We start from the raw sequence: 24372 nt of genomic DNA on the forward strand, positions 1-24372 counted from the left end.
TTATGATTCACCAGAGGCATCTTTCCATTTCTGTGCAGTCTATAAATATGTTCTTCTTTTGGTGAACTATAAAATAGGGCCTCCAAGGAAGAACAGTAGGAAATGCCTTTCTACCTGATGAAGACCAAAATCTAACCTAGGTTTCCTGGAGACCCCAAAAGACCTTTTGAGAACAAACATTGCCTAGTTAGTCATCTCCAGGAAAGAAAGTCCACATTGCTTGTTTATTTTAAATACAGTTTTGTGTTTTTCCATAGTAAAAGTAACAAGGGCTTATAAGAGACAATCAAGAAATAAAGAAAAGAAATAAGAAAAAAGCACACACAGTCCCATCTTTGAGAATCAACCACCTTTAATATTATACTGTATTTCTCTCCAATATTTTTCAGTAAGTAGTTTTTCTCTTGCAAAAGATAAAATTTTATATCTTACTTTTTTCATTTCTTCACTTTATTATAAACTCTCAATAATGTCACCTTATGCTGACTGGATAACTCAGCTTCAGATTAACTCAGAATATTGTGACTATGAAACGAGAGAGTGAGTCTATTCCTAAGGATTAGTGTGGGCTCCTTCTATCATCAAAGATGACATCATCATCATAATTATTAAGATATCCATAGTTTACTTAATGTTCTCTTATCTTGAACATGTAACATATTTCTGAATTTTGGATGTTAGGAATAAGTTCCTTGATGCTAACTCCTTCCCTAATAGAGTAGTCCAAAATACTAAGTTGTCATTTAACTGTTGTTTTGTCATGATTATTTGAAACCTCCCCAAATGCAAGGAACATAAGATTTTAAAAAATAATGTGCTAATAATTCTTTTTCTCCTTTAGTCTTTCTGAACTGGACTAGCAAGCAGTGTACATGTGTATTATAGCTGAGATATCAGAAAGCCAGTGAGAATTTACCAAATTCTTGTCGCTCATGTTCATAAGTGTGTCTGTTGACATTTGTAGCTTAGGGCATTTATCCTTTTAGTAGACCTTTACCTTCTCGTCATCATAATTCCCAAGCAACACTAAATAGAAGCTGGCTCTATGCTGGGCCCTCATTGTACATGCAGAGCGGCTAGATAGTTCCTGTCTGCCTGGGTCCTATAAGGTGTTTTGGGGACCAGACTAAAGCAGAAAGGGTATTCATAGAGGTAGTATACAAGTAGTTAAGCACATGGACTCTGGATTCACATGGGACCCTAGTTCTGCTACTTTTTAGCTGTATGGCCTTGAGTAAGTTACTTAACCTTTCTAAGCTTCTTTTGCTGATGTCTATGATAGGGGTAATAGCAGTACTTCCCTCATAAGATTTTGAGGATTTGTAACCATATTATATGTGAAGTGTTCATTGCAATGTCTGGTACATGAACATGCTCAACAAATATTAGCCCCTCTTGTTATCATCATCAGTATCATTCCCTCTCCTTCTCCTTTTCTGTCTCCTGCTCTAGGTGGCCTGAAGCAACATTTATGGGACAGAACATCACTTATGATCAAGGAGAGGAACTGAGATGGTAGCCTAGAAAGTGGTAGCAAGCATGAAATCTTAAACTTGAGATAAGGCTGATCATAAGAACGTGAGTGAAGGCATCTGTCTTAGGATAGATGGATAGAGTAGCCCAGGTTGTAGAAAGATGTTTAAGACCCAGTTTATGAAAAGTGTGAGAACTTTACATCAAAGGTCTATTTTTATCTGGCTTTTATTTGGCCCCAGACAAAGGGTGAATCTATTAGCCAAAAAGTCCACTCTTCACTTGATACTATCCATTTGTGGCTTTAAAAAAGAGAGAGAGAGAGAGAGAGAGAGAGAGAGAGGAATAGAGTTAAGAGAGATAGGGATAGATACATAGATAGATGATAGACAAGACTCAGAATTGACAAAACACAAACTGTTTCACGTAAGCATAACTAGGAAGTGATACCTTTATATGATACATATAGGTTAGAGCTCACTTTGTCTTAGATTTGTAGTATGGTATAAATAATAATTCTATTGTTCTTTAATGCACGATCTAGCCAGATATGGCATATACAACATATACATGGGTGGTATAAGATATATGTGAGCTGTCTAGGGAAGACATCTGATATGAGGAGCTTTACTCCAGATTGACTGAGAAAGAGAAGAGTAGATACACCACCCCATGAGACAGAAACACTGAAGGAAAAACAATCAGTGGTGTCTCTCTCTGTGTTTTTTGTTTGTTTGTTTGTTTTGTTTTGTTTTGTTTTATTCTGGATGAGGAGCAGAAACTATGGGTTGAGTTTCTTTCTGTATATCAGAGACCAATAAAGCCCATATGTCTCTTAACCATAAAGGAAACCAATTTGTAAAGAATAGTTTTTGCTGCTTGATTTTAACTAGATTCATTTGTAGAGGTTCTTTTCATTCTCACTTGCCATTGGTTGTAGGCAAGGGCAGTCGAAGTAAATATTTGTAATCAGGGACCTGAGTTTCCAATATTTTAGCTCCTGATTTTTCACTTATTACAAAATTACATGTCATGAGCTTGGTGTTCTCTGTGACTTTTTTTGCTGGTGTGGAAGAGTGGAAGAGAATGGACTATACACTCAGACAGACCTTGGTTTAAATATCAACTTTGGTGCTTAATAGCTTTGTGACCTTGGGGAAATTTTGAACTTCTATAAACCTCAGTTTTGTCCTCTGTACCTCATGGGATAGCTTAAAGTGAGTATTAAATAAATAATAAACATAAAGAACTTAGCAAAATATATGGAAAGTACTAAGCACTCATTAGAGGGTAGTTATGATTTTTACTATTAGTATTCCCATAATTATATCAAATTACTATCACTATTACATATATTATTTTCATTACTGTTATTATTATTCTTTATAATTCTGTGATCTGGTTCTCCGATCTCTCCAAAGATCTTATGACAGCTAAAAGTATAAGCTCTTACTAGACAGTAGCTACAAAACTCTCTTTAACATTCCTTTAGAATGTCTACTACCTGTAGATGACTTAGTAAGTGTGTGTTCTACATAATAAAGATGACAACACTGTAACCATTCAATGATTCAAGGATGCAGGAAATGTCTAGGGGAGATTAGGATTTCACTGAGATTCCAACCAAGAGATTTGGAATGCTACCAGGATTTGGAAATAATCATCACATCAATGTCATCCCCTTCTGCGGTGTGGGCAGAGTGGACTATTTTTAGTGACTAGAAGGTGATGGAGGTGGGAAGACAGTATTTCCTGATTAGGTTGGTAATTGCTCGCAGTTTATTCAACATTACTATTGAATTAGTATTGAAAAGGTAATTTCATGCTTCATGAAGTGGCAAATTTGATTTGTATGCTGGGAAAGCAAGGGAACAAATGTGACATTAACAGTAATAACTACATCCACCCTAAAACAAGGCAAGGTAAACATTTCACATCACTTTGGCATGAAGCATGCTTTCCCTTACCACTTTTAATAGACTAAGGACAGGACATCCTAAGATAACAGTAGTCCTTTTGGAATTTGTTGGCCTGATTTTTTTCTAAGTAATAAATTATTGCCTTCTGTTTGTTCTGCTAAATAAGAAATTTGTCACATGCTAACATAAACAAATGAATTGCTCATATTTACTTATATGTAGGTATGAATAAGCTAGAAACATTCTCTGCATCTCCATGTTGTCACCATACTCTGTCGAGCTTTGATCATGGCTTTGAATTAAGAGCTTCAGTCCTTGAGGAAGGAGTTGGTAGGAGAACAGATTTGCCCCCTGACCATTAATTCCTTTATTCTTCACTTTGTACATGTGGGTAGTGATTTTTTTTTCAATGATGTTACTTCTATGGATGTTTCTGTCTGAAGAACTTTACTTGGACTCACTAATGTTTTCTCAAAGAAGGAGGACTTTGCTCCTCCTTGGGACTAAACTAATGAATGACTGTGGTCAGTTTCAGAAGCAGCCTTACACATTAATCATGGTGTTTATCGTGGGTAGAATTTTGACATCATTTGCACCAATGCTTCATATAAAGCCCCAGGAGAAATTTCTGTTAGATCAAAGTGCCTGGGGAAATGGTACCTCTTGAGAGTATAGCAGCTGTTTTGCATGGTTATTATGGTTTCTGTGACCATTATATTGGTTATGTTTTCCTTCTTGCTTTGAGCACTAGGAGGCTCAGTGTTGGATTTATAGCCCACTTAGCCCAGGATTGATGTGAACTCATCTAGCCATTGTGTCCTCTTACTACTATAACCTTGTCTTGCTTCCACCTTAATTAAATTATTTTTGTTAGTTTTTTGAATTTCAAAAGTAATGTTACATATTTAGATAAAACAACAAAAACAACAAAGAGTTGTAATAAGTCACTCTCTAGGGAAAGTCATTTTTGCTAGTTCAGCAGTGTATTTCCTTTCAGACGTAATATAATAAATATATTATTTATGTATAACACATAGATATACATAATATATGTACATATATACATACACACATATGTGTGTATGTGCACACACACACATGCACTCTTTTCTTAACTCAGAAGTATGTTCTTCCATGGCATTTCACAAAGATCTGCATGAATTTTTATTTTTTATTTTTTTTTTTTATTTTTTTTTTTGCGGTACACTGGCCTCTCATTGTTTTGGCCTCTCCCCTTGTGGAGCACAGGCTCCGGACGCACAGGCTCAGCGGCCATGGCTCACGGGCCTAGCCGCTCCGCGGCATGTGGGATCTTCCCGGACCGGGGCACGAACCTGTGTCCCCTGCATCGGCAGGCAGACTCTCAACCACTGTGCCACCAGGGAAGCCCTGCATTATTTTTAAAAGTTGCTTAGTATTGTGTGGTATAGCTGGACTGTACTTTATCTGGCCATTCTATTGTCAGAATTGAAGTTATCTTCAGTTATTCTCTCTTCAAATAATCATACAATGAGTATCCTTGCAGGATAGATTCCTAGAGGTAATCTTGCTATTTCAAAAGATCTATGTTTTAAAATTTTTGGTAAGTCCTTCTAAATTTCTCTCCAAAAAAAATATATATATCTGCCAAAAAGTATATGAATGTTTGTTTCCCCACATCCTAACCAAACTGATTATTGGCAGACATACATATTTTTTCAATCTAATGGATAAAAATTGTCTCTTGTTGGATTTGGAACAAATGAAAATATCTCTGAGTACAAGGACCAAGTCCTCCTTGGAGCCGACACTCTTTCTCCCCAGCATCCAGATCCTGGGCCACTATGTGTTCAAAACTGGCTATAGTAGGCATTCCCGTCAGGGAACTGAAGCCCAGGAGGTCTCAAGGCCAAGGTCACAGTAGCTCCTAAGTGCAGGAGTGGATAAAGAAGACAGCAAAAGGGACAGAAATCTACTTGCCACAGACTTTCCCTCACTTCCAGAAAATAAAAATGTTCCAGAAAACAAAACAAAACAAAACGAAAAAACATCTCTTGTTTCAACATGCATTTCTCCCATTACCAGCATGAACATCTGTTGCAATGTTTAATGGCCAATTCTATTCCTTCCTGGGTAAGTTGCCATTTCTTTATTGGCTTTTTTCCTTCTTAACTTATAGGTTCTCTTTGTATGTTATGAGTGCTAAACCTTTATTAACTAGACTGCAAATGTTTTTCTCCTCCTTCTTTTAAGCAATCAATGGGTTTTTCTACATAAAACGTTTAATTTTTTGTTACCAAAGTTGAGAGTCTTTATCATTTTAATGTTTCACATTTTATAAAGAGTTCTCATTTTTCCTCATTTCCAAGAAGTCTGCAAGATCAATTTTTATTTCCTCTTTACATAAAATTTTATGTATATGAGTCCTTAAAAAATGTCTGAAGATTTTTATTTTCCTTTACTTTTTTTTTGTTGTTGTCAGTGTTACACTTGCACCGTCCTCAGAGAATGTAATTTGTAAGACTTGAAATTTTGTGTATTTATTGAGAGTTTCTTTATGGCCTAGTATGTGATCAATTTTTTAAATTATTTCATAGTCAGCTAAAAAGAGTGCATAGTTCAGGGTGTCTGAAACAAAGTCCAGGTTTTTTTCCCCTTCCTTTCTTTCTTTCACCCCTTTTCCCTCTTCCCTCTGTTCCTTCTTTTCATCTCTGCCTCTCCTCTCCTCATTCTTTCTAGACTGTTAACTATGTTATTCAAATCCTCTAGATCCTTACTTTTGTGACTATAGAATTCAATTAAAAAAATCTTCCAGTTTTTTAAATAAAATTCTCCTTTTGTTGTCCTTAATTTTTAAATGTATTGTTATGGGTATTAACGTTCACAGGTGTTATATTATTAGAACAAATGTTTTTATCAATATACTCTTTTTTGTATATAATGCTTTTTGTCTTGAATTCTACTTTGTCTGTAACTCCCAAGTGTTTGTTGTACTGGCATTGGCCTCATAAATCTTAGCCCATTCCTTTATTTTTAACTTTTTGTGGTTTTATTTTCTCTTTAAACAAATATGATTATATTGTTTTGTTTATTTGTTTCCCCCACTCCAACTGAGTCCTTTAAGTAAAAAAATTCAACTGATATTCAGTCATTATAATGTCTGATATGCTTGTTATTTCATGTTTTTTCATACTTTATCATATTTTATTGGTTATTTTTTCTTTTTTCATTTTAGTAGTTTGAAAGTTCCACGTTATATTTTTGTTCTTCTAATGGTTATCCTTAAACTCTTCACAAACAGAAATTATTTTCCTTTCTCCATAAAAATGGAGCAGTACCTACAGCCACCTTACTTAAAATAAGAGCTGTGTAACCAGGTATTTTACATCATTCCTTTATTTCTTCCTTACTACTTCCTATGTACTGTTAAAATTATCTTGAATTTTGGTTCCAGGTCATTAAGTTTTCACTTTGTGCCTCTTCTGTTTTATGAATACCTACTTAACAGTTCCATTAAATTTCACTGCCATATTTTCAACAATTACTTAGTATTAACTCAGTTTTACTGATATCGTTGCTTTTTTTATTGGTATGCTATGTATTTCTGTTTCTCAGCTTTATTTTGCTGAAGTACAACCAAAAATTTTATCTTTTTTGAAGTTTTGTTTTCAGAAAGGCTATGTGGTTGGTAAAATCTCCGAGTTCTTATATATCTAAAAATGTAATTTCACCCCTGCTTCATACTTTAATGATAGGACTCAAATTTCAAAATGTATTTCCTTAGGTCTTTTTAGGCATTAGTCATTGTTCTCCTGCTTTCTGGATTATAGATGAGAAGTTCGAGGCTAGGAACTAAAGTCATGGGTTTCAGAAATAGGCAATCTAAGTTTTTTTGTTTTTTGTTTTTTGTGGTACGCGGGCCTCTCACCATTGTGGCCTCTCCCGTTGCAGAACACAGGCTCCGGATGCGCAGGCTCAGCGTCCATGGCTCACGGGTCCAGCTGCTCTGCGGCATGTAGGGATCTTCCCGGACCGGAGCACGAACCCGTGTCCCCTGAATTGGCAGGCGGACTCTCAACTGCTGCGCCACCAGGGAAGCCCCAACCTAAGTTTTAATTCCACATCTACTACTTACCGTCTGTATGACTGCTTAACTTCAGTGTGGCTCTGCTTCCTCATGCATATATACATATATGTATGTATATATATATATATATATATATATATATACACACACACACACACACATATATATAATTATATATATAATTATATATAATTATATTTTATATTATATATATATATATAAGCTTATGGTACAGGGTCCTTGCATGGTGAAAGTTAAAGTAAAATCCTTAACACAAATAAATAATGGACTTTGTGATGAGAATGATAACAGTTCCTTTATACTAACCTTATATATTTTTTCCCTCTGGAAGCTTATAGGATTTTTCTTTATACTTGAGGATCCCAATTTTCTACAATTCTGCCATAGAGGACTCAGTTGGCTTTTTTCTCTGAAACTCTTTTCAGCTCCGAGACATTTCTTCTATTTATTTGGTCACATCCTACCCACTAAACATATGTGTTTCTTTTATTCTTCCTATACAGCTATTGTGTCTGCTGAATCTGTTCTCCATGTATATTAATTCCCTATTGCTGCTATAACAAACTACAACAAAACAAATGTCTTATTTTATTCTGGAGGTCTGAAGTCTGAAATTGGCTTCCCTGGGCGAAGATCAAGGTGTCAGCAGAATGACATTTATTCTGTAGGCTCTAGGGGAGAAGTTACTCATTTGCCTTCTCCATCTTCTAGAGGCTACCTCCATTCCTTGGTTTGTGGCCCCTCCCTTTATCCTCAAAGTTAGCAGCACAGCATCTTTAAATCTCTCTCTTGCTTTTCTATTCTTTCCTTGCTCTTTCACTTATAAGGGCCCATGTTGAACCCACATTGAACCCACCTGAATAACCCAAGATAGTGTCCCCATCTTAAGATCCTTAACTTAATCACATCTGCAAAGTTTATTTGCCATGGAAGGTAACTTATTCACCATTTTTAGGGGGTAGATATGGGCATCTTTTTAAGGGTCATTATTCTGCCTAACAAACCACTCTCTGCTTTTTTTATAAAGACCACCTGTTTGGATTTTTACTTTGTTTTCTAAGCGAGTTCTTTGCCTTACTTTTCCAGATCTCAGAGATAGGCATATATTTTATTTCTGCAATATTTTTAATTTTCAAGAATTCTGATTCATCTTTTTTTAACTGGGAGGACACACAATTATCTATGAAAGATTCTAATTTTACTTGTTTTACAGTTTGTTTTTTTCTGTTTTATACATTAGCTCTTTTTCCTCGAAGATTTGTCTTTATTTATCCTATGAATCACTTTCAGACTGTTAATTTTCATTCAACATTAGTGATTAGGCTACTTGTTCATGCTTACAAATCTGGATCTAAATGAACAGGCTGATGCCTTGAGTTTGCCATTCTCATCACATGCAAAAATCATTGTCTCTCCAACAGGGAATGTATTCTGGTGACAGAAGCCCTGGCTCCTTTCAGAAGGGTGGGGACTAGTGACTGGGAAGTTTTTTTTAGGAGGTGTGGGGATTTACCCTTTAGTGACCCACCATGGTAACCAAAGTTACTTGGGAGCCCAGCACTATATCTTTTTGGACCCTAGTGCCCTCTCTGGGAGCCCCTCATTCACCCTACTCTATTCAGGGAGCCATTCTTTCAGCTTTACTCAGGGGAACAAATGCTGCATTAGCATTTTGAATGGTCCAGTTCTTTCAGGGATCTTTATTCAGTTATCTCTCAACTTTCTCCTGCTCCCTGATCTTGGGGTCCCTCCAGAATTTTGCTGGGAAAACTCATATTTTCTTGGTACCTTCTTTTCCCCATTGAGTACTGTGGGTTATTTAGCTTGTTAAGATTCTTAGTAAGTGATCTGTTGCCATCTGCCTTATACCCCTCAGAAATTTCTGAGTAGTCTGATCTGCCAATGGCAAGCTCCTTATACTTTTCCAGTGATGTTATTATTTTTTTCTTATTTTCATATATTATTTGAGTCATTTAACAGGATGTGAGTCAGGAGACATACATGGTCACCTATCTTGAACTGCAAAATTCTTTTATAAATTGTTTATTGTATTGCTGTGTGTTTTTATAAATTATAACAAACCTTTATGAAAATGTACAAATACATAAAAATGATATTGAAATATAGTAAATAGATTGATAGAAATTTTGATCTATTGACCTCACAAATATAGAATATCTGCTTTTGTCTGAATGACCCTGTGTTATTTGATCATTAACTTATTTACCAATCATATATATGCCTAGGGCTATGTTATGCACCAGAGCTTTTGTTGTTGTCTTTTTAAATAGCCTTTCTATTCTTCTTGGTATCTATTGTTCATAGGATTCAATTTTGCACTTTAGGTTCATGCAAATCTGAGCATTTAACATTCATTATATATTAGTAATTTATCTCATTCAGTAGTTGGTTAGAGAATTCTGAAGGTCAGAGAATTAATTTCCATGGACCTTGACTTCTCTGATTTCTAAGTTCCTTATTGGAAACCACAGTTTCTCTTGGCCAGTTTCATTTTTCTGTATGCTCATGAAGACTAAATTTAAATCGGAGCCACAGAATCCATCTTCTAGAGTCAGAGCACTAATTTTTTAGCCATTGCTTAGAATTCTCCAGTAGAAATTCTTCCCTCCCTCAAACCCTCCATGTGTGCTCTGTTTCTGCATCTGACAGAGAGAGTACTTTACTATAATCCTGAATTGGGGTTTATAGCCTAGGGTTTATAACATAGATTTTCCCGACATCTGCATAGGCATTTTACACCCCTACAGAATCACATGGTTTTATGTTATTCTCGATCCTTTGTGGTGACTTTGTTTCCATTTTTTCACATATTTGCTCCTGTATTTTGATTATTATAGTCTTTTCGTCTTCAAGTTAGTATGTAGCTTGATGTTATCTACCTCTTACAATAGCAATAATATCAATAGTGACAATAATAATAATAATTTATTAAGTGTCAACTAGGCACAAAGTGCTTTTACATAGTATATCAAAATTAAGGGCTTTTAACTGAAAGTAATAGAAAATGAAACCATGATATCATAAAAAAGTAGTTTATTTTTGTTTCTTTTTTTGTTTTTTTTTGAGAAAGATCATTTAAATTTTATCTATCATTTAAAAACTTGACCAACTAAAAGTTGGGTATTTTGGGGGTTTTTTTGTTTTTAATTTACTTACCTATTTATTTATCATCATGATTTCTGGGATAATGCAATAGCATTATTCATTTTTTTAAAAACATTTTTATTGGAGTATAATTGCTTTACAATGGTGTGTTACTTTCTGCTTTATAACAAAGTGAATCAGTTATACATATACATATATGCCCATATCTCTTCCATCTTGTGTCTCTCTCCCTCCCACCCTCCCTATCCTACCCTTCTAGCTGGTCACAAAGCACCGAGCTGATCTCCCTGTGCTATTCAACTGCTTCTCACTACCTATCATTTTACATTTGGTAGTGTATATATGTCCATATATACACTACCACTCTCTCATTTTGTCCCAGCTTACCCTTCCACCTCCCTGTGTCCTCAAGTCTATTCTCTAGTAGGTCTGCATCTTTACTCCCATCTTGCCCGAGTGTTCTTCATGACCATTTTTTTTTTTTTTTTAGATTCCATATATATGTGTTAGCATACAGTATTTGTTTATCTCTTTCTGACTTACTACACTCTGTATGACAGACTCTACGTCCATCCACCTCACTACAAGTAACTCAATTTTGTTTCTTTTTATGGCTGAGTAATATTCCATTGTATATATGTGCCACGTCTTTATCCATTCATCTGTCAATGGACATTTAGGTTGTTTCCATGTCCTGGCTATTGTAAATAGAGCTGCAATGACATTGTGGTACATGACTCTTTTTGAATTATGGTTTTCTCAGGGTATATGCCCAGTAGTGGGATTGCTGGGTCATATGGTAGTTATAAGACACTGATAAAATTAAAGGTGATACAAATAGATGGAGAGATATACCATGATCTTGGATTGGAAGAATCAACATTGTGAAAATGACTATACTACCCAAAGCAATCTACAGATTCAATGCAATCCCTATCAAACTACCACTGACATTTTTCACAGAACTAGAACAAAAAAATTTCACAGTTTGTATGGAAACACAAAAGACCCCGAATAGCCAAAGCAATCTTGAGAAAGAAAAATGGAGCTGGAGGAATCAGGCTCCCAGACTTCAGACTATACTACAAAGCTACAGTAATCAAGACAGTATGGTACTGGCACAAAAACAGAAATATAGATCAATGGAACACGATAGAAAGCCCAGAAATAAACCCACACACATATGGTCAACTTATCTTTGATAAAGGAGGCAAGAATATACAATGGAGAAAAGACAGCCTCTTCAAAAAGTGGTGCTGGGAAAACTGGACAGCTACATGTAAAAGAATGAAATTAGAACAGTCCCTAAAACCATACACAAAAATAAACTCAAAATGGATTAAAGACCTAAATGTAAGGCCAGAAACTATTAAACTCTTAGAGAAAAACATAGGCAGAACACTCCATGACATAAATCACAGCAAGACCCTTTTTGGCACACTTCCTAAGGAAATGGAAATAAAAACAAAAATAAACAAATGGAACCTAATGAAACTTAAAAGCTTTTGCACAGCAAAGGAGACCATAAGCAAGACGAAAAGACAACCCTCAGAATGGGAGAAAATATTTGCAAAGGAAGCAACTGACAAAGGATTAATCTCCAAAATTTACAAGCAACACATGCAGCTCAATATCAAAAAAACAAACAACCCAATCCAAAAATGGGCAGAAGACCTAAATAGACATTTCTCCAAAGAAGATATACAGATTTCCAACAGACACATGAAAGAATGCTCAACATCATTAATCATTAGAGAAATGCAAATCAAAACTACAATACGATATAATCTCACATCAGTCAGAATGGCCATCATCAAAAAATCTAGAAACAATAAATGCTGGAGAGGGTGTGGAGAAAAGGGAACCCTCTGGAATTGTTGGTGGGAATGTAAATTGATACAGCCCCTATGGAGAACAGTATGGAGGTTCCTTAAAAAACTAAAAAAAAAAAAAAAAAAAAAGTAGTTTATTTTTGTCAAGTAGTGAGAGGTTTGGAGTTGACAGCTGCTAGTGGTGGTCCATTTGTTCATTGTTACCCATGATGAAGCCTCTACTATTCTCATGGCTTTTTCCTCATTGTGGTAGGATGACTATATCAGCTCCAGCTGTCATGCCCACTATCAGGAAGTAGGAAGGAGGAAAGGACAGAACCTGTATCAGAAAAATAAAAGCATTCCTAAAGATACAGCCAACTTCACTTGTGTCTGATTGGCCAAAATGACAACATACAACCACCCTGGCTGGAATTGTCTGGGAGAAGAAATTTGAGAGTGCAGGTTCAGCCAACTAACCCATGTTGTCTATATGTTTTCCATACCCACATTATCTTATTTTACAAATCTCTGTCACTGTTATTCCCCTTCCCATTTTATATTGAAGGATATGGAAGATCAAAGAATTAATGTGAGTAACCTAAAATCATACCACTGGGAAGAGGAATAACTGGGATTTGAGCCCATCTTTCTCTGAACTCCCATTCTTTACACCTTATTACACTCTATCTCAAGATTGTTTTTAAAACACCAATAGTCATAATTCAAGCAGTGTTGAAGGAATAAATGAGTGATTGACTTCCTAGCTTGGGTGCTTATGTACCTGACTCTATATGAGAGATAGTTCTGTTAAGGACCTTATAGGCTCCCAATCATGAGGCTCAAATCCTTTGAGTCAGCTTTGAGAAATGGGTGGAAAGAGCTTAGAAGTCACCAGCCTGGATTCAAGTCCCAACTTCACCACTTACTAATATATTATTATGAATCCATCACTTAATCTCTCTACACCCTAGGGTTCTCATCTTTCTCTTTGCCACCATTCTCTCCAAGTGCAGTTATGTAGTTATTGCAGCCCAATTAATTGTCAAGAAGTACAGTTTCAACTCTATTATTCCTCTGCTCAAAAATCATAAGTATGTTAGTCACTGTGAACTGGCTACTCAAAAGGGACTCATAAGTATCTTTTCCCTTAGCTTTCTTTACCACTGTGGCAGGAAGTGTAAAATACTCAAAAAATTTCAGCCTCCCCTACAGCTATGGATGGCATGACATATTTCTAGTGAGATGTGAGTGAAAGTTTTAGGAGGGAATTTGTCCCTTTATCCATAACCCTTCTTCCTGCCTGTAGTACAGACATGAGGCTAGAGGTGGAGTAGCCATATTATGACCATGAGGTGGCAAATATGAGGACAGAAGCCATGTGTGGAGAATGACAGGGTGGGGCAAATGGAAAGAGCCTGGGTCTCCCATGGCATCACTGAGCCACCATACAGACTCTGGACTGCCTGACCCCTGACTTCTCATTTCATGGATAAACAAACTCCCTTCTCATTCAAACCACTGTTTGTTATGTTTCTCTGTCATTTGCAGATAAAACAATTCTTATCTGATATAATTTCCTACTGGGTAAAATATGACCTCTTTAAGTCAGTATTAAAAATTCTCTAGAGTCTGGCTTCAACCTTCTTTACAGACTTTTCTTCTACTTCTTCCATTTCCAAATTCTATTATTCATCTAAGCCAAATTGCTTACTGTTCCCACCTCCACTTCAAGACTAGGCTGAAGTATGACCTCTTCCTTCAACAAGTTTTTCTCATAGTACCTGACTGGTGTCATTTCTCATTCCTCAGAACTTTGAGATTTTATAACCCTTATCACTTTCTCTCTGAATTACAGTTATTTAGGTATCTGTCTCATCTCCCCTTTTGTGAACTCCTAAAAGCCTAGTGCACATACATACACAAACACCACCTCAGTCTCCACACAGCATCTTGCCCAGTTGGGTCCTCTGTCATAATGGATGGCTGGTAGTACATGTGATTGTTTTGGGTTCTTTCTCTTCATGCTAGATACCAAAGATAATTATTGCTATCTCTTATTTGTCCCTACTGTTGTTTGAATCTTTGTCAGTTGAAACAGTTTTCTTATTCAGATATACATACTTTCCTAACTCTTTTGACCTACTTATGAAAACCTGGGAAAGAGGAGAAATGGCCTTGTTTGTGGTTCTTGGTTTACAGGACTCTTTCCATGTAAGAGTCTGTTTGCTATGCACTGAGCAGAAGCAAGCTTTCACTTCTCTCCTTGGCAGGCAGATTGATCTGTGTTGCTATCATTACTGTCACCGAGCTCCAAATTCAACAATCTTGGGATAAGTAGACTGAAGGAAGCTTTGAATACAAGGACCAAATATGATTTTTGTCTTCTGTGGAGCTGAGCACAGTGCCTTACAAATGCTAGTGACCCAATAAATATTTTTGATTGATTTGAAATTGTAGTTTGAGTCCAAATTTTCCAATAGGGTTTTATTGCTTTGAATTACTGTTCACTCACTTATTATTTATGTGTAGTATTCATACTTTGACTACTTCTCAAACAGATTTGTGGTAACTGAAAGCTACAGGTACACTATAACCATTAAGCCATTCAAGTGAAGTTAAAAAGACAAAATCGAAACAATAATGGCCAAGTGGGGTAGAATCTTAAAGTTCAACTCATTTATTCCTCCCAACAAAATTATGGACTTAGTGTTTTTTTTACAAATGAGAAAGCCAAGGATCAGAGAGGTTGAGCAAATAGGAACAGACCTTACTCTCATGAATTTCAGAGTCAGACCCAGCATCTGCTGGCTCCATGGTCTGTACTTTACTCTACCTCACATTGCAACAGAACTAGAATTCCACTCACCCTGCCTGCTCTGTTCTCAAGAATGAACTAAAAGACAGAAAAGAGATGGATGATTTAGAAAAATACATTACAACAACCATAAATTAACTAAAATGTTTAGTTCTGTGATGTTTCCTGCAAATTCCTATGCCACTGGCACAATAATGGAATGTCAGGAGTGAAGAGACACTAAAAATCATGTAGTTTTGCTCTCTCCCTTTTTCCAAATGAAGAAACTAGGGAAAGTAAGTTGCCCACGATACTCAATATAAATGCTTCATCTATGCCAGCTTACTCCTCCAAGAATTGTTTAATAGCTGGGAGACTCCAACTCCCTTTCTGTCTAGGGATTGGGATTATAATCAAATCCATCTCAAAGGATGGATGTATCCAGTAGGCCCCCATCTATTAAAAGAGCTTTCACAGAAGCCTTAGCAAGCAATGTTTGGTCATCTGTTTTGTTATCTTTGATGGTAACTTTATTTTCATACATGTAGGTGAACCTTCCATTTGGAATTTGTGGTTAAATGGTAAATGAACCCATTACTAATTTTGTAAAGGTAAAAATGCTCTTATGAGCAGGGACGTTTAATTAGAAGGTAAGTAAGTGTGGCGGCTAGTCTCCAAAGTTGGCCCCCCAATGCACCATGCTTCCCAGGAATCATTCTCTTTTGTACCCAGGTGATGGTGCATTTGATTCTTGACTGGCCCTGTGTGACCAACAGAATGCAGTAGAAGTGGTACTGCATGACTTTCAAGGCTAAGTCCTAAGAATCCTTGCAGTCTCCCCCTGGGTCTCTTTTTTTTCCCCACCTGGGTCTCTTGATGCTCACTCCTGGGGATTTCCATCTCAGAACCCAACTACTTTGTCTAAGAAGCTGAAGCCACCTGGAGAGGCCATGTGTAGGTGTTCTGGTTGACAGGCCCAGCAGAGCTCTGAACCAACTTCTAATATTAGCTGCCAGTCTTGGGAGTGACTCACCTTAACATCCAACCCAGAGAGTCTTCGGATGACTCTAGTCCCAGGTTACAACCACATGAAAGAGACCAAGGAAGGGCCTCCCAGCTGAGGCCAGGCAATCTACAGAACCATGAGTGATAATAATAAATCATTATTTTGTGCTGCTGAGTTTTGAGGTGGTTTGTTATACAGCAATAGATAACAAGCTTCTTTCTGGATGCCCATCCTCTAAGCAGGGGAGTATTTAGAGAAACCCTAACTTTATCTAAAGACTTACTATTTTTTTTTTACTCCTATCAAGAATAAGGTCAAGAATAGGGCTGACCATGAAAGATTATATGAATGGATTTAGAGATAGGTTCATTTAAGATAGGAATCCTTAAACCTTAATATGTGTCAAACTTTCCTGGGGGCTTATTTACAATGTGGGTTCTAGGGCCCTACCCCAAAGATCTGATTCAAAGGGATCTCAGATGGGATCTAGGAATTAGATTTTTTAAAAGCACTCAAGTGATTCTATCAGAGTAGTCCTGACTTTGTGGAACACTGCGTAAAGATGAGACAGACCAATCACATATTTGAGTTGATTTGCAGGAGGAAATTGTTACTCCAGGAAATTTTTATAGTTGGCAGCTGTAGCTTTTATAGTCACTCAGTCCATCTTTGTCTAAGACCACACTGCTCAATTCACCCACAATGCTTAAAACACTTCTGGAAATGGCTTTAAGGAATGGGTCTTTAGAGATGTTGCATGTGGCTGAGAGAAGATTCATCCCTCTACCCACCCTCACTACTGGGCTGGCCATAGCTGTGAGATAGCTTGGAGAGACATAATCTCATTTTTGGCCTCCTGCACTATTTTGAGTGTTCCTGTGCTAATCTCTGCACTCTCTGCCCATGACTAAGAACATTCCTGGAGGACCCATAATGACTTTTAACAAAGTCTTAGAAACTTCATCTTTCCCACCCTACTCATTGCCTGACTCTAGTGCATATTTTCTGGGGCCCAGTGGCCAACATTATATCTGTTCAAAGACTAAGATGGCAAATCTGCTTTGCTCTCTTTATTCTGTCAACAGGTATTTAGCACATGACTATTACTCCAAAGCACTGGGTGAATTTTGAAGGTTGAAGTGAAGGAAAGATAGAAAGAAAAGGAAGGCATTGGTTCCTTTCTGAAGGGTCTCCCTGTTTAATAACATGGCTGGGATTGTCATGACAACAAACCAATACATCCATGTGATAAGATGGGGAAACTAGAACAGCTGAGAGGGACCAAGAGAAAGGAGGCTATTAGCTGTATATGAGCTCAGGGAAGGTATCAAGGAGGTCATATTAAGAAGATATATAAGATTTTAACAGAGTAATACATGTTGTAAAGGAGAGAAGAAGTGTATTTTAAGAGAGGGGAAAGAAAGAGCAAATATGGGGAGCTGTAAAAAGTATATGTTTGAGGCAAAGCCAAGAGTTCACTTTGGTAAAAATGAAGGACACTGAGAGAGGTGACAAGAGCTAAGAGTGAAAACTTGAGCGGTGGATTGTACAAGACTGTGAATGTCATATCCAGTGGTTGGACCTTTATCCTCTTCATCATGGGGAGCTAGCAGGGAGATTTCAATCATTCAACAAGTCAGGCCTCATTTTAGTCCCTGAGAGGATAACACTTGGAAAAAAATAAAATTAGATGAAAAAGTTCTGCTGTCTTAGAGCTTGCATTCTTGTATGAAGACAAATACAACAAACAAAATAAGCAAAATATGTTGCATGTCAGGTGGTGCCATGGCTAAGTTGTTTCCCAGAAAAAGATATGTTGAAGTCTTAACCCCTGGTACCTGTGTATGCGAACTTATTTGGAAATAATCTTTGCAGATGTAATCAACTTAAGATGATGTCATACTGGATTATGGTGAGCCCTAAATTCAATGGCTGTTGTTCTTGTAAGAAGGTCATGTGATGATGAAGGAAGAGATTAGAGTGATGCATCAGTAAGCCAAGGAACACCAAGTATTCATGTCAACCACCACAAGCCAGGAAAAGGCATGGAACAGGTTCTCCCTTAGAGCCACCAGAAGGAATCAGCCTTTCCAGCACTTTGATTTCAGATTTCTGGCCTCAAGAACTGTGAGACAATAGATTTTTATTGTTTTAAGTCACCCACCCAGTTTGTGGTGATTTGTTACAGCAGCCTTAGGAATATAATATAGATGTTAATAATTGCTAAAAGAAGAAAATGCTGGGAAGGGGAATAGGAAATGCTGGGATGGTGGGAGGAGTGCTATTTTAAATAGTATTAGAAAGCTTTACCGAGAATAAGACATCAAATCAAAGATCTGGGTGGGTTAAATTTGCAAGCCGTTGGATATTACAAGGAGAATGTTCCTAGCAGGGGAAAGAGAAGAGCAAATGCAAAGGTCCTAAGAGAACAGCAAATGCCCAGCCTGTTCTAGAGGAAGCTAAGAGGCAGAAGTAGGGACTAGGAGAAGTAAAGGGCAATGATGTCAGGGGGATTCCAGAGGCCATATCATGTAAGGTCTAATAGGCTATTATAAGGATTTTACTTTTACTCTGAGAAAGATGAGGGACTTCTGTAGGGTTGTAAGTAAACTGACAATCTACTTTATGGCTTAAAAGAATCACTCTTTATTGAGAATTGCTGAATGGGTTCAAAGGCCAAGTCAGGGCAGCCAGTGAAAAGGTTATTGCAACAATCCAGGGGAGGGTTATTGTGTCTTGACCCAAGGTGGCAGCAGAAGAGTTGGTGAAAAGTATTCAAATTCTGAATATAATTTGAAAGTTGATCAACAAGATGGGTTAAATATTGAATGTAAGAGAAAGAGAGGGGTCAAGGATGACTTCAAGATATCTGTTTGAATAGTCGAAAAGATGGAGTTATTTATCATTTTGCAGAAAAATGCAAGATGAGGTTTGTGAGAGAATATGAGTTCAGTTTGGGGTATACTGGGTTTGACATACTGATCAAACATCTAAGTAGATGTATTGAATAAGCAGTAGGGTATATGAATCTAGAATTCAGGAGAGTGCTAGGCTGAAAGTAAAATATGAAGTATGTTTAACATAGATGACATTAAAAGCCATGACTGATTAAAGCAAACTAGAGATAAAGCTCACAGACTAAGCCCTGGGGCAACCATCATTAAGATGAGGAGGAGTAATTTAAAAAAAAAGAATGTATGTATCAATATATGTAGACCTGAATCACATTGCTGTAGAGCAGAAATTAACAAAACAGTGTAAATCAACTATACCTCAATTAAAAATAATATTAAAAAAAAGAAAAGATGATGAGGAGTTGAGGTAAAATCAGCAAAGGAGACTAAACTGAAGCTGCTGTGAAGGAGATGAAAAGTGGAAGAGCATGATATCGTGGGAGCCAGGAGAAGAAAGTGTTCCCAGGTGGAAGGAGCTGCATGTGTGTCAAGTATGATGAATACTAAAACTGACCATCGGATCAACAATACTGAGGTTGGTCAAGGATCATTAGTGATGTTGACAAGAGCAATAGTAATGAGTAGAAGAAGAAAAACATGATTAACATGTGTCTGTGAGAAAATGGGATGTGAGTTGCACATGATACTGACTTGAGGAATTTTGCTGTAAAGAACAGCAGAGAAATAGGCTTATATCTCAAGGGGGAAGAGTGATCAAGAGAGGATTTTGTTTTAAGTTGGGAAGAATAACAGCATGTGTATAAGATGATAGAAATGATCCAGGTGAGGGAAAGAAACTTGTTTATTATTTTTAGTTAGTTTGCATATATGCAATATATATGTGTATGTGTGTATACACATATATATACACACAAGTTCATTGATCTTCCCCAAATAAAAGCAAACCAAAGTTTAGTTCATTCAGATAACTATGGAATAAATATGAGAAGGTTATGACTATTAATAGTTTGATGTTATTCCTTCTGGACCTGTACTACACACATAAAATCTATCCCATTGATGAAGTGTTCCACCAGTACCTTAACTAAGATGGGCCCCAGCATAATTACATTTGTTGGAAGCACAACCTCTCTTTTCTAAGAGAAGTGCCAAACTAATACTTTATTCCAGGAAAGGAGAATAAATAATGACTTCTGAGGTTTTTTAAAGGAAAACTTGCCTGGACCCCTTGGTGGATTCCCTAGAGATGGAAGAAAGGTGGCAACACTGGGTCTCTGAGCTGGTAGATTCCAGTCTTGACTCTGCTCTCTCCCTGGCAGGGACCTGGAAGTTGCTTAGAGAGTTGAGCATGGAAAGCCACACTCTTAGCTGATGTTAGCTCAAAAGGCATGCAGAGCATCCTCCACTGAGTACCAAGTATAGATGTCTAGGTCAGGGACATCATTATAGCCAAGTACCACCATCGTAAACCCCACTGTGGGAAGCAAGTCTTCACAGTCACATCTTGTGAAAGTCAGCCACATTCAGCTGCATCATTTGAGGCTGGAAGTTAGATTGACATCCTCCCCCAACACACACATACAGACACAAAAAAACCCACACAACACAAACATGTACTATTCACAATTGGCATTCACGAGGCTCTAAGGTTTTAGGACAATTTTGGGGATGGGCAACCAAAAGTGAGAGAACTTCGATTTTCTTGTACTAAGGCTCAAATGGTCAGCTGGGAAAAATAAAGAGGGGTATGATGATATAATACTATGAATTTATTATTTGTTTATTTTTCCCAAGAAATGCAGGCTTTAATTGAATTCTGTAATATAACATTTGAGTTTTGAATGATAAGAGCAATAATTCTAGATAATACTTGCTATAAAATAGTTCCAAAGTTTTCTAATACAGCAGTTAAATATATTCATTTGGACTACAAACAAATGTGAGAAAATGCTAACATACTCTGCTCCTTTCCCCCTTTCCCATCTTCAAGCTGCAGAATGTGGCAAAGGAGTTTTTACAGATGCTTTTCTATCTTGGGTTGGGAATAATGACGCCATGTCCATACCCACAGTGTTCTGTCAAATTGCTTATAATGCCATGGAGAAAAATCACATAAACAATTACTTGTAATCATAGGGACCCTGCCAACAAACTTAAATTCTTCCTTCTCTAAAATATTTCTTGGTAGATAGTCCTAGTTAATATATTCTTTTTTTTTTTTTTTTTTTTGCGATACGCGGGCCTCCCACTGCTGTGGCCTCTCCCGCTGCAGAGCACAGGCTCCGGACGCGCAGGCTGAGCGGCCATGGCTCACGGGCCTAGCCGCTCCGCGGAATGCGGGATCTTCCCGGACCGGGGCACGAACCCGTGTCCCCTGCATCGGCAGGCGGACTCTCAACCACTGCGCCACCAGGGAGGCCCCTAATATATTCTTTCTCTATTTAAATTTCCATTTTTTTTCCCTCAATGCTCCTTGACCATACTTTACTTCAAGTAATCTCTCCTATCTCCCAGTCTACTCAAGAGGCACCAAGGCTCAGTAGGTGTAGGGAATGTGGTGTAATGAAGACCCACAGGCTGTGGACTAAAACTAGTCTTACTTCAGATTAATAGTTCACTATTAATGTCCTTGCCATTCATAGAGAGTGCTTTGGGCAAGGTACTTAACCTCTCTGATTTGCTTCTTACATTAAAACGGAGATGAGACCTAATGACTTCAGAACATCCAGCAACAATGTCCCGCACAAATGCTAATGCTATTTTTATTGGTATTATTATCAATATTAACCCAATAATCTCATTTCTAAAAGATCTCAAAGTCCTTTAAAAATCACTAAGTTTAAAATACCTCAGTATTATCTATATCCTTCTCTCTATATATATATAATGGATATATAGGTATCTATATACCTATATCTCTATACAGATGGATACAGATGGATATAGAGATTTTCTCTCTCTCTGTTACTCTGTCTCTGTAATTTTATTTTATTTATTTTTATTTATTTGTTTTAATTTTTGAATTTTATTTATTTTTTTGTACAACAGGTCCTTATTAGTCATCAGTTTTATACACATCAGTGTATACATGTCAATCCTAATTGCCCAATTCATCAAACCCCCACCCCCAACCCCCACACGCTTTCCCCCCTTGGTGTCCATATGTTTGTTCACTACATCTGCGTCTCAATTTCTGCCCTGAAAGCCGGTTCATCTGTACCATTTTTCTAGGTTCCACATATATGCACTAACATACAATATTTGTTTATCCCTTTCTGACTTACTTCACCCTGTAGACAGTCTCTAGATCCATCCACGTCTCTACAAATGACCCAATTTCGTTCCTTTTTATGGCTGAGTAATATTCCATTGTATATATGTACCACATCATCTTTATCCATTCATCTGTCAATGGGCATTTAGGTTGCTTCCATGACCTGGCTATTGTAAATAGTGCTGCAATGAACATTGGGGTGCATGTGTCTTTTTGAATTATGGTTTTCTTTAGGTATATGCCCAGTAGTGGGATTGCTGGATCATATGGTAATTCAATTTTTAGGTTTTTAAGGAACCTCCATACTGTTCTCCATAGTGGCTGTATCAATTTACATTTCCACCAACAGTGCAAGAGGGTTCCCTTTTCTCCACACCCTCTTCAGCATTTATTGTTCATAGATTTTCTGATGATGCCCATTCTAACTGGTTTGAGGTGATACCTCATTGTAGTTTTGATTTGCATTTCTCTAATAATTAGTGATGTTGAGCAGCTTTTCATGTGCTTCTTGGCTATCTGTATGTCTTCTTTGGAGAAATGTCTATTTAGCTCTTCTGCCCATTTTTGGATTGCGTTGTTTGTTTTTTTTAATATTGAGCTGCATGAGCTGTTTATATATTTTGGAGATTAATCTTTTGTCTGTTGATTCATTTGCAAATATTTTCTCCCATACTGAGGGTGGTCTTTTCATCTTCTTTATGGTTTCCTTTGCTGTGCAAAAGGTTTTGAGTTTCATTATGTCCCACTTGTTTATTTCTGTTTTTATTTCCATTGCTTTAGGAGATGGATCAAAAAAGATCTTGCTGTGATTCATGTCAAAGAGTTTTCTTCCTATGTTTTCCTCTAAGAGTTTTATAGTATCTGGTCTTTCATTTAGGTCTTTAGTCCATTTTGGCTTTATTTTTGTGTATTGTGTTAGGGAGTGTTGTACTTTCATTCTTTTACATGTAACTGTCCAGTTTTCCCAGCACCACTTACTGAAGAGACTGTCTTTTCTCCATTGCATATCCTTGCCTCCTTTGTCATAGATTAGTTGACCATAGGTGCATGGGTTTATCTCTGGCCTTTCTATCTTGTTCCACTGATATATGTTTCTTTTTTTTTGTGCCAGTACCATATTGTCTTGATTACTGTAGCTTTGTAGGATAATCTGAAGTCAGGGAGTCTGATTCCTCCAGCTCCGATTTCTTCCCTCAAGACTGCTTTGGCTATTCGGGGTCTTTTGTGTGTCCAAGCAAATTTTAAGATATTTTTGTTCTAGTTCCATAAAAAATGCCACTGGTAATTTGAATGGGATTGCATTGAATCTGTACCTTGCTTTGGGTAGTATAGTCATTTTCACAATATTGATTCTTCCAATCCAAGAACATGGTATATCTCTCCATCTGTTGGTATCATCTTTAATTTCTTTCATCAGTGTCTTTTAGTTTTCTGCATACAGGTCTTTTGTCTCCATAGGTAGGTTTATTCCTAGGTATGGTAATGGTAATGGCAATGGTAAATGGGAGTGTTTCCTTAATTTCTCTTTCAGACTTTTCATCATTAGTGTATGGGAATGCAAGAGATTTCTGTGCATTAATTAATCCTGCAACTTTACCAAATTCATTGATTACCTCTAGTAGTTTTCTGGTGGCATCTTTAGGAGTCTCTATGTATAGTATCATGTCATCTGCAAATAATGACAGTTTTACTTCTTCTGTTCCAATTTATATTACTTTTATTTCTTTTTCTTCTCTGATTGCTGTGGCTAGGACTTCCAAAACTATGTTGAATAATAGTGGTGAGAGTGCACAGCCTTGTCTTGTTCCTGATCTTAGAGGAAATGCTTTCAGTTTTTTACCATTGAGAATGATGTTTGCTGTGGGTTTGTCATATATGGCCTTTATTATGTTGAGGTAAGTTCCCTCTATGCCCACTTTCTGGAGAGTTTTTATCATAATCGGTGTTGAATTTTGTCAAAAGCT

General features: G+C 37.0%; 1 protein-coding gene across 2 annotated transcripts in view; it reads left to right on the plus strand.

Moving 5' to 3' along the window:
• CA10 (carbonic anhydrase 10) overlaps positions 1 to 24372 on the plus strand; it is a 622326-nt gene that overhangs the window by 294129 nt on the left and 303825 nt on the right. The gene's annotated exons all lie outside the window — the stretch shown is intronic.

The sequence above is a fragment of the Orcinus orca genome, chromosome 19, assembly GCF_937001465.1.
Source record: "Orcinus orca chromosome 19, mOrcOrc1.1, whole genome shotgun sequence".
NCBI classification, from domain to species: domain Eukaryota; kingdom Metazoa; phylum Chordata; class Mammalia; order Artiodactyla; family Delphinidae; genus Orcinus; species Orcinus orca.